Source organism: Chelonia mydas, chromosome 6 (assembly GCF_015237465.2).
Source record: "Chelonia mydas isolate rCheMyd1 chromosome 6, rCheMyd1.pri.v2, whole genome shotgun sequence".
NCBI classification, from domain to species: domain Eukaryota; kingdom Metazoa; phylum Chordata; order Testudines; family Cheloniidae; genus Chelonia; species Chelonia mydas.
In genome coordinates, this window is record NC_051246.2 from 89,815,349 (window position 1) to 89,827,747 (window position 12,399).

The window sequence follows — 12,399 nt, forward strand, 5'->3', positions numbered from 1 at the left end:
GGGAGGGGCCAGGGAGCGGTTGAAGGGACACAGGCAAAAGGTCAGCAACCACTCGATCACATTCCCTATTGTGGTTAAAATGCCACTGGACCAGTCTACTCTAGCACGGCCACCATTGATAGCAGTGAGGCTGCACAATGTTAGACTCAACAGCAGAAGGTCTCAACGTAGACAAGCCTAATACAGTTAGAACTGAATATATGCAAAAAGAAAACAAACAAACAAAGTCCAGGATCAATCCACGTGGATCCAAATGCAGGACTGGAGCCATAGTGTGGATAGGCCCATAGTTTCATATACTTTACTTATCACTCGAGTGGCTAAGCAATTGCTTACTTTCTAAGTTATAAAAATACTAAGGGTCAGAATCATCCCCATGAGCACAGCTGCACAGGAAAGAAGATTTGCCTTGATGGAGAGCAGGCAATGGTACACAGAAGGAGTAGGGGTTCTGAAAGAGGGTGAAACTTTAAAATACGATCAATACCAACCATCTAAGCAGAGGTTGCCTCGGAAGATACTATAAGGATTCAATTCAGCAAGGTGCTTAAGTACATCTGCAGTTTTAAGAACACAAGTAGTCCCATAGATTTCAGTGGGACTACCCACGTGATTAAAGCTATGTACTTACTTAAGTACCTTGCTGAACTGGGGCTTAAATCAGCACATTTCATACCTATGCTTTAGTGGGTGCTTGAAAGCAGTGTGCAACTCTGACTATGTCTCCTGGCAAACTTCCCATTGCCAGGGATCTGGCTCTCATTTAGAAAAGTTTTAATATTTCAGATATGGCATATACCACTAGTTTACAGTGTTGATGTAGGAGTTCAGATAATCCTTAAATGGACGTCAAGTTTTTTAGTTCTAAAATATCAGCGGTGAAAATTATCCAGAAGGTAAATGTAGTATCTAGATTTTTGTTTCATTGTAAAGTGCTATTATTCCATTATTGGGAAACTTAATAAACAACTGCCAATGCAAATGGACAATTTGAAAATGGCCCACAGTAACCATTCCAAAAACTGACTGTGTACAGCACAATAAAATGGAGATAATAACATAAGAATGGCCAGACTGGGTCAGACCAAAGGTCCATCCAGGCCAGTATCCTGTCTGCCGACAGTGGCCAATGCCAGATGCCCCAGAGGGAGTGAACCTAACAGGTAATGATCTAGTGATCTCTCTCCTGCCATTCATCTCCACCGTCTGACAAACAGAGGCTAGGGACACCATTCCTTACCCATCCTGGCTAATAGCCATTAATGGACTTAACCTCCATGAATTTATCTAGTTCTCTTTTAAACCTTGTTATAGTCCTAGCCTTCACAACCTCCTCAGGCAAGGAGTTCCACAGGTTGACTGTGCGCTGTGTGAAGAACTACTTCCTTTTATTTGTTTTAAAACTGCTGCCCATTAATTTCATTTGGTGGCCCCTAGTTCTTATATTATGGGAACAAGTAAATAACTTTTCCTTATTCACTTTCTCCACACCACTCATGATTTTATATACCTCTATCATATCCCCCTTTAGTCTCCTTTTTTCCAAGCTGAAAAGTCCTAGCCTCTTTAATCTCTCCTCATATGGGACCCAATCCAAACCCCTAATCATTTTAGTTGCCCTTCTCTGAACCTTTTCTAATGCCAGTATATCTTTTTTGAGATGAGGAGACCGCATCTGTATGCAGTATTCAAGATGTGGGTGTACTGTAGATTTATATAAGGGCAATAAGATATTCTCCGTCTTATTCTCTATCCCTTTTTAATGATTCCTAACTTCCTGTTCATTTTCACTGCCGCTGTGCACTCCGTGGACGTCTTCAGAGAACTATCCATGATGACTCCAAGATCTTTCTCCTGATTAGTTCTAGCTAAATTTGCCCCCATCATATTGTATGTATAGTTGGGGTTATTTTTTCCAATGTGCATTACTTTACATTTATCCACATTAAATTTCATTTGCCATTTTGCTGCCCAATGACTTAGTTTTATGAGATCTTTTTGAAGTTCTTCACAGTCTGCTTTGGTCTTAACTATCTTGAGCAGTTTAGTATCGTCTGCAAACTTTGCAACCTCACTGTTTACCCCTTTCTCCAGATATTTATGAATAAATTGAATAGGATTGGTAATAAGTTGAATAGGATTGGTATAGACTAATTGTCAATGTCTACAGACTGGATCCTTTTCCTTAAACTCTTCCACAGTTGCTACCCCCAAACACTGCTCTAGTTCAATGGTGGGAGCACTAGTACAGACTAGCTGCCAGTGTTTTAACAACCATATCATATAATCCTACTATGAGCAGGTCTACAGAACATGATAATTAAAATGCAGGGAGCTGCCAGGAACTCTGTCCACACTAGCACTCCCTTCATTGCTACTAATAGTAGAGGTACATCAGCAGTAGTCAGGGTGGGAAAATTTAAGAAAAAGTAGCCTAGTGTAGACATGGCCATTGGGTAGAGAGGGAAAGTGTAGACTGGGGGGGGGAAGGGGAGAACACACAAAAACTAGGATGTATGTGGGGAAAAGAACAGAGACAGGAGAAATATTTAGTCAGTTAAGGAGTGAGGGATAGGCTGATACTTAAAAGGAACTAAAAATTAAAAGACTTCTCCCCTAATATTTCAGGATCTAGCACTGTAATGTTGGGAAATAGATAGGTGGGCATGGGTGAGAGCGAGAGAGAGAGAATGTTACCCCAATGAAAAATAAAATAATAGGCAATGTGCATGAAGAAACAACGATATCTGGCATAGCCATGGAATCAAATTTGAAGGGAACAGTTTCTTTTGTTAAAATGATTTACTGAACAGAGATAGGAAATGGCAACTCATTACGAGAGGAGAACTATTTCAGACACTATACATGAAGTTTTAAACAAAAAAAGAGGTAAATAGTGAGATGGCAAAGTTTGCAGATGATACAAAATTACTCAAGACAGTTAAGTCCAAAGGGACCTCACAAAACTGGGAGACTGAACAACAAAACGGCAGATGGAATTCAATGCTGATAAATGCAAAATAATGCACAATGGAAAATGTAATCACAACTATACATGTAAAATGATGGGGTCTAAAGTAGTTGTTTCCACTCAAGAAAGAGACTTTGGAGTCATTGTGGATAATTCTCTGAAAACATACGTTCATTGTGTAGCAACAGTCAAAAAGATAACAAAATGTTAAGAACCATTAGGAAAGGGACAGATCATAATACACTATATAAATCCATGGGACACCCACACCTTGAATAGCGTGTGCAGTTCTGGTTGCGTGCAGTCCCATCTCAAAAAAGATACATTAGAATTGGAAAAGGTACAGAAAAGGGCAACAAAAATTAGAGGTATGGAACAGCTTGCATCTGAGGAGAGATTTAAAAGACTGGGATTGTTCAGTTTGGAAAAGAGATGACTGGGGGGGGGGGGGGGGGGGGGATACGGTAGAGGTCTGTAAAATCATGAATAAGGCTGCGAATCATTCACAGAGGTCACAGCTTCCGTGACTTTCTGCAACCTCCGTGAATTTTGCAGCACTGGTACAGCTGATCCCAGGACCACCCCAACAGCTGGGCAAGCCCAGGGGCCAGCCACACCGGCCACTACTCTGGCAGCCCCAGGCTGCTGGTCCCAGCGCTGCCCTGGAGCAGCACTCTGGGACCCGTGGTGGTGGCAGCAGGGCCCTGGCCGCTCCCCACCCGGAGCAGCAGTGGGGCCACGCATCGCCGCCCCCGCAGACCAGCGGCAGCAGCAGGGGGACCCTGGCCACCCCCCACCCAGAGCGGCAGTGGGGCCACGGGCCACTCCCTAACCCAGAAGTTACAGGGGGCCCCAGGCTGCCCCCGCCCTCTCCTATGGCAGGGGGACCCAGGCTGCTCTCCCCCCCCCCCCCCCGCAACGACAGGAGGCCCTGGGCCACCCCCAGCTGCAGGGGTGCCCCAGGCTGCCCCCTCAGCAAAAGCGTCACCCCGTGCTGCCCCCACCCCAGCAAAAGCGTCACCCCGTGCTGCCCCCACCCCAGCAGCAGTCTTCAGGAGCGCCCTCCTCCCAGCACGTAAGATTTAGTCACAGGTATTTTTAGTAAAAATCACGGACAGGTCACTGGGCCCTGACTTTTTGTTTATTGCCCATGACATGTCCATGACTTTTACTAAAATACCTGTGACTAAAATGTAGCCTTAATCATGAATGGGGTGGAGAAAGTGAATAGGAAAGTGGTATTTACCCTTTCATGTAACATAAGACCCAGGGATCACCTGATGAAGTTAATAGGCAGTAGGTTCAAAACAAAAGGAAGTACTTCTTCAGACAATGCACAACCTGTGGCACTCATTGCTAGGGGATGTTGTGAAGGCCAAAACTATAACTGGGGTTCAGAAAAGAATTAGATAAGTTAATGGAGAATATGTTCATCAATGGCTATTAGCCAAGATGGTCAGGGACACAACCCCATTCTCTGGATGTCCCTGAGCCTCTTACTGCCAGATGCTTGGACTTGACAACAGGGGTGGATCACTCAATAATTGCCCTGTTCTGTTCATTCCCTCTGAAACAGTTGACACTGGCCATTGTCGGAAGGCAGGATACTGGGCTAGAAGGACCACTGGTCTGACCAGTATGGCCATTCTTGTGTTCTAATGTAAAAATAGCCCACCAACTCCAACTCTACTCAAGACACAAGTAAAAATCGGAAATTAAGAGAAAGTATTTCAAAGCTAACTCCCTTTTTCTGTATGGTATCTTTTAAAGTCTTATTTCCCCTTCATTTTCCCCCTACTTTGAAGTACAGTAGCTCCATGTAGTCTTATTTTTATCCCCTTATTACTTGGTTATGTGCTCTACAAAGGGCAATGTACGCAAACTCTGTATGGTGACTCATAAAAATGAAGAGCATGCATGCATACAAAGCCCCATAATGTGCAATGAGTTAAATGCAGTTGCATTTCTAAGATAACATATGCTTCTTGTTTAGATTTAGGAAACATTTTCATGCTAAATTTTCCCCCCTTTCTTTCCATCCTTTTCTTCCAAGACCTGACTTGGTTTATGTATCACAGTTTAAGTTACCAAAATAGGATACAGCTTGTTAAGATATGGGTTTTGCAGTTATACATACAATTTTCTCACTAAAACAAAGACATTCTGCTAGACTTGGAGGGCTTAATTCGGTAAACCTTTGCTCATGTGAATTACCCTTGCCCATGTAAGTAATCTCATTGGGATTTGAGAACACTTAGCACTTTCTAGTATCTTGCCCTTAGTATGTACCAAATATGTTTGTTATACTTCACAAAGATATCCCATAATTGTACAGTTTTAAAATATATGCTGTTAAGTAATCATTCTGGAAACAGCTGTTAGTTTGCTGATTGATGCAAAACAAGCAATGATATGTTTTTTTCAACACAGATTCATTCTTTTAATATCCCCTCCTTTATTACAGCACTTGCAAATACCTTTAAATATTTCTAAACCTCTTTAATTTATTTCAAAATAAAACCTACTCAACTGATGTAGAACATCTGAACACCACCGATACCCTAGAGATAAACATCTTGTTTTTTCTAAGGGTCCCAGTGGGGCAGCAGTCATATTTCAATACCATAAAAACAATATAATGTAGTACATACTCATTCTAAAATAAAATTAAACTGGTAAGCTTGAAACTGTAGTAATCACGCTTTAATCAGCTTATTAGGTCATTATTAACTTTATTTCTGATTTGGTTATTTTCTTTCTAATTTTTACACCAAAAGAAAAAAATCAGACAAATGTGTTCCAATTCCAAAATGTTTAAATTAAGGGAAATAGTTGGCACAGATCAGAATTAACTGTAAATTGTCAAAATGACAGAATTTAACCAGACAGTAATAAATGATCAGCAGCAGCTTCATTAATTCCTCACTTTTCTATGACTTTCTTCTTGAACACAGCAGTACTCCAGACCTGCTTCCCAAGTCCCCTCCATTAAGGACTGATTTTAAGAGTAGAGTAAGTTATATGCCATCTCAGGAGGGGAAGACTTTTGCTGCATATGGGCTTACCTACAAGCAGTTTTTGTACTGCTGTGACTCTAGCTATTTAGGAGCTGCTATGGTCCCTCCAATCCCCTAGTGTGGGCACAGTAATACCAATAAAGGGTGCTTATATCTGATTTCTGAAAAATTTCGGATATAAGCTATACTAGTGGTTCTCAATCTACGGCCCACAGGCTGCTTGCGGCCCATGTGATATCCTCAGGGCCATACAGGTAGTTTTGAATGTGGCCCACAATAGTAAATAGGTTGAGAACTACAGAGCTATACCAATATAAGCACCTTTATACTAGTTAATATAATCACATCTACACTAGAGGTTTGTACCACTTTAACTATTCTTTGCTGTGTCAGTAAGACAGCTCTCCTCCTCAGTATAACTGAGCATCTCCTCTTATACCGCTGATCCCACCCAGTCCTGCAGAGCAGGCCAGAGTATAACATATTAGCAAACTGACAGACTGCTGTTCTTGAATGGCCAGTATCCCAAATTCCAGCCTCACAGCCACAGGAGGGGGCTCTGACACCGCTGAGCCTGAAGCACAGGCACTTGGGGGGAGGGGATCTTGCAATAAGCTCCCTACACGCATACCCCAGCCCATAGCATAGGGGTGACAGGACTTTAACTCCCTACACCTCCCAAACCTCAGGCACTGGGGGTGGACTCCCCACATCCCCTCCGCATCCACTGACAAGTTGGGGAGAGCTCCCTGCACCACTCCCCTCAACCCAGAGATAACTGTACCCACCCTCCAACCCACAGACAACTGGGGTGGAGGGCTCCCTGCACCCACTCACACACCCACCCTCCCACCCACAGACAACTGGGGTGGGGGGCTCCCTGCACCACCACCCCACAGACACTCCTCAACCCACAGACAACTGGGGTGGGGGACGTACAGACAACTGGGATTGGGGTCTCTCTGCACCACACACAAGCCGCGGGCACCGGGGTTCTCCCTGAAGACCCCCCGCCCCATCCACAGGCAGCAGGGGAGGGCTCCCTGCAACACACACAGCCCCAGGGCAGGGGCGCTGGGGGATTCTAGCGCCCTGCACCCCCAAACCGGGATGCTGGGCTCCCGCGTCACCTTGCTGCCCAGCTCCCCCTCTCCGCGCAGAGTTGTTATTCAGCTGCCGGGCCTCAGCCCCAGCCCCACTCACCTGCCAGCGTCCCAGCCCCAGCCTGACTCACTCACTCACTGAACCCAGCAGCCCCGCGCTGCCGACGCGACAACATGGCTGATGGGAGAGTCCGTGCCACGTCAAGGGGCAGAGAGCGCGGCCGGGGCCGGGGCTGCGCCCGCCCCGCCGTGGGGTCTCCGCGGGGAGGAAAGCAGGCACCCCCGCCCATGGCTCCCCCTGCCGATCCGCCCCCGCGCTGCAGGCAGAGCGTGCCGGGGCAGCTGGGGCAGAACTGACTCCCGTGGTGTGCGAATGTGTCTGGCCGAACCTCAGGGGAGCCCCGAGGCAGCCGCCGAACCACCCTGTCCTGCCGCGGGTGCTGCCGCCTAGCACAGGGCTTCTGACATCCTGCGCCGGGGTTTTGCTACAGCGGGGCATGAGGGACTCCGTGCACCCACACCCCTAACCCCCAGACAACTGGGCATGGGGGACTCCCTGCATCCACACCCCCAAACCAAAAACAACTGGGTGTGGGGTACTCCCTACACCAAAATCCCCAACCCACAGACAGGAGGGCATGGGGGAGTCCCTGCACCCACACCCTGACCCACAGACAACTGGGCAAGGGGGACTCCCCTCACCCGTACCTCACAGACAACTGGGTGAGGGGGACCCCTTGCACTACACTCCAACCTACAGACAACTAGGGTGCAGGGACTCTCTGCCATCCTTCTGCTATAGACAAAGGTTCTCTAGTGTTTCTCCCACGTACATGGCATCTGCCATCCTTCTGCTACACACCAAGGTTCTGATGTGGCACTGCCATTGATTTAAATGAGCTTTGGATCAGGACCTAAGTGAGTTACAAATCCTCTGAACCCCTGCTGTATTATTCACTACACAATGTCCATTCTGTCTAGGAAGGACCCAAATGTGCTGTCATTTGCACTTGTGTAAATTTGGGTTTACTGAAGATTTACCCTGTAATTACAGAATTTGGCCAGAAATTAAGGACAGATTCTCAGGACCCTTGTCCCATTCAGTACATACTGCTGACTCATTCAGGCCCCAGTCCATGAAAACACTTTAGCACAGGCCTAGCTGAGCATGTGAGTAGTCATACGTAGCTTCGCTGGTTCAGGAAGGGCTTTGTTGCACATTGCATGAGGCAGAGGTCCTGTGAGAAAAATATATATATTTAAGAAATTAAATCTCTTAATTGTGCTGAATACACTATTAATGTTAGATTTTTTTGATTTTTTTTTCAGGGAGGAGGAAGGTTGTCAATTGCTTGGCTCGAATCCACCTTTTGTAGACTTTTATTGCTTGTAATATCTGGAAGCACTTCATAATTAGTCATTTCTAATTATTTTCCCAACTTTATTTGTTGTATGTTTTTGCGGTTTTCTTATTGTTTTAGAATTTCTAATTCTAAATCTTTGTGTACAATGTTGGTATCACTCTCAAAATAGTTGAAAATTATTTTTTGATCAACAACCACCAGAGGGAGCTGTTACCTTTCTTTACTTTTTCAACTTAGCTAACTATGATGTTCTATTGTAATATTTCTACCACAGATTTGATTATATTTATATGGTTAGATGGTATTGTGAAACCATTACATCACCCTTTATTTATTTTTATATACATACACACATGGTGTGTGTGTGTACATATATGTATTTGTATACATTTTTGTTCTCAGTCCTGTTTTTTCTACTCTATGGTCCGTTTCAGGTAAACTCTTTGTACAGAGAAGACAGCTAGAACATTCCCAGGTTCCACAAATTCACTTTTCATGTTGCCTATCTTTTAGGATTTGTACTTAATAGGTGTTTTGGGTGCTTTTTATTCTGTAAGGTGGTATGAATGTTTTCTCAGAATTGCTTTTTGTCACTGATTTCAAAATTACTCTCTTTATGATTTGTTTAGGCTGCTTGTCTGTTGTGTAAAAGCAATATTCCTTGTGTTATTTCTAAAAGTATAATAAATTATGTAAAGAAAGAATACAGAGATTCCCCATTGAGATCAATAATTAATCCATGTTCCAAATATCAGTGCTTAGTTCCCAAAAATAATCTGCTTTATTTCTTCCAGGCACAATTATTTTTTCTTGTTACAGTTTACCAAAATAAATTTAAAATAGAATACCTAGTTGTTATTTTAAATTGGCAAGACTGTATTATTTTAGTTTTCGTAACTAAACTTTGCATAAGCTTGTATGTGCTATATTTCAATAGATTATTTTATTTCATAAATCTAACTGTCACCCCTTAGTTATGAGAGAAACAAGATGGGTGAGGTAATATCTTTTATTGGACCAACTTTTTTTGGTGGAAGAGACAAGCAAACACTTCAAATCTCTTACTTATTTCAGAGTAATGATACCAGTTAGCTTGTATATATATTTTAATGAAACTTCTGTGTTATGCATTTGTTAATTTTACCCTATGAATTACTATAGTTTATATAAAACATACAATGTTTAACGATTTTAAATATTTGTATATAGGAATGGAAGTGTATGTTAATAATCATATATAATAATAGGGTGACCAGATGTCCCATTTTAAAGGGACTGTCACTTTTTTGGGACTTTTTCTTATATAGGCGCCTATTATCCCTCACCCCCGTCCCTTTTCACAGTTGCTATCTGGTAACCCTATAGAATAATAATGAAATGGTAGAGGGGACCAAAGGTGCTGACTTTCTGATTTCCTGGGGGATGCTCAACCCCCAACTCCACCCCAGGCCCCACTCCCACTCCACCCCTTCCCCCAAGGCCCCATCCCTGCCCCGCTTCTTCCCACCCCCACTCTACCCCCACTCTGCCTCTTCTGGCCCCTTCTGCCCCCTCCCCTGAACGCAGCCCACTCTCGCTCTGCTTCTTTCTGCTCCCAATCCTCCCGCTCCTGCCCCCAGCACCTCCTGCCCTCCACTGAACATCTGATCCTTGACAGGCAGGAGGTGCTTGGGAGGAGGAGCTGATTGGCTGGGCCCCGGAGCACCCACGGAGTCAGCGCCTATGGAGGGGACATCAGAAGTGGTCACCTAAGTACTTAAGGAGTAACCATTATATTCAAGGAGATACCTAATAAAGCAGGATATTATTACACTTTTCATTTCTTCATATGACTGTCCCTGATTATGTTCCCAAATGAATTTGTTTAAATGCAAATTTTCCAAAATACTTTCGCAAGTAACAATAACTTTTACCCCTCAATGTATCAGAGTTTTTGTTTAGGCTACAAGCTACTGTATCAGTTTTTGTTTTCTTCGAAAACAAAATTCTTACGGTAATTCAGTTTGCAAAGCAATGTTACCATGCCAGAACGATTTTAACCAACAACTCCGAGAAAGAGGATTAAAATGTCCTGGACAAAGCAGTAACTGTAGTCTTTTCTGAGGAATCTTATTGATTTTGGGAGGCTAAACACTTATCATCTCTCTTGCACTTTTTCTCACAGAATCTGAAAATATATGTCACATGGTAATAACCATCTAGTATCAGTGAATCAATTATGAGTGACTATAACATCATTACATCCATTATTTGTATTTTAACTGTGGTTATGGTGAAATTCTACACAATTACTACCTTTACTGCTATTCACCAGTCATCTTATGTTCTGAATGACCAGGCTGGCTTCATGACTTAAGGGGCTTGCAGACAAAAGCAGGGTCCCACACTGCCTGAACGGAGAGATTCTGAGTTCCGCTACACACACTCTGATCACACTGTCCGTTGGAGAAAATATTGAACTGTGAGTTGAGGGTATCCAGACTCTCTATCCTGCAAAAAAAAGGCTGGAGCCCCAAATAGTCCCTTGGCAGGTGCTGTTAAAGCAGATGGAAAAACTCCCTCAATATTATGGTGCCCAAAGAAAGGCTGTAAAGGGAACAGAAATGAGGGTCAAGGACAGAGCCCTGGAGTACCCCTGTAGACAGCAGCAGAGAGCTAACTATGAAGAAAGAAAGAAAGAAAAAGAAAGAAAGAAAGGAAGGAAGGAAGGAAGAAAGAAAGAAAATCAGGAGCGTACAATATAGTGAAAGCCCAGTGAGGATAAGAGGTATAAAATATTTTTGTTACCAATCATTGTAAGAATAAATATTTAATTTTATAAAGGCCCAGTCCCACATTTCTTGTGCCCCAAAGAGCCCTTCAGGAAGGTGCACAGATTTTGTGGTGGCGGGGACCTCAATGGGAAGCAAAAATACCTGGATGGACACATAGATACATATATGTAATGGATAAACAGGTCAAAAAACAAGCAATCACCGTAATCAGAAATCTCTTTTCTGTTATCCCCTGGTGTTACAATATATGGTAATTCTACTTTATTTTTCTTACCTTATTGCAATATGTTACAGATTCGTGTGTTAGATTTTGAATCACCAGTTCACATCAACAGGTGGCAACTCACCTCTTCTTCAAGAAATTACTCCTTTGTAACTCCTAGGCAGTTGATAAGGAGAAAGACTATTCAGCTCTGACTGTTTTCTCTTCTTCATCCTCTGAATCATATTTAGCTCTGCCAGATATTGCAGGAATTCCATTGTTAAGTCTTGGTTCTTGATAGTCCTAGGAAAACCATCAGTTTTTCCTGTAACAGTCAATTTAAAAGTAAGTAATGAGTTCAAAGTATGTTATTCAGCTTCAAAAAGCAGCATTAGAAATGTTCAGGAAAAAAATCATCTAGATAATTAAAAAGTAATGTACATTTAAACTTGCTGCATCAAAATCCCTGATTTTCTCTTTTTATAATTCTTGTCTTCACACCAGATAAAATCATATATCCTAAAATCTGAATATTTTCAAGAAATCCATTTATATATTGACAAAGTTAAGGTTTTACCTTTAGCACTGTGTGAAACTCTCCTGAAATGCCAACGTAGTTTTGATTAAGCAGGTCTTATTTCAAGTGATGTTCACACTTGTCACTTGCACTAATAGGAAGTTACATCCTGGTTTCAGAGTAAAGCTGCCTGTTATACGTAAATGGTTATGAGACACACCTTAAAAGCAAATAAAAATGAATGGAGAGGGAAGCTGAAGGTCATTGCTTGTTCAGAACTGCTCAAATATAGAAGAAACAACCAAAAGTGCCTTTCAAATAGTTTAAAAAAAAATACAATAAATGCAGTGTGTGCAGTAAAATTTAAAAATCCTTTCACTGACCCTTCAGGAATAAGTACATAAAATATTTGTATCATTGCCTAGAGCAGGCACTATATTTTATTATTAAT

General features: G+C 42.8%; 1 protein-coding gene across 1 annotated transcript in view; it reads right to left on the bottom strand.

Annotated features, from left to right (window-relative positions):
* SEC23A (SEC23 homolog A, COPII coat complex component) overlaps positions 1–8,599 on the bottom strand; it is a 51,141-nt gene extending 42,542 nt beyond the window's left edge. Inside the window, exon 1 of the mRNA XM_007065241.3 lies at positions 7,192–8,599. The gene's annotated coding sequence lies outside the window, so the exon portion shown is untranslated. The remainder of the gene's footprint in view (positions 1–7,191) is intronic.
* Positions 8,600–12,399: the final 3,800 nt, after the last annotated feature.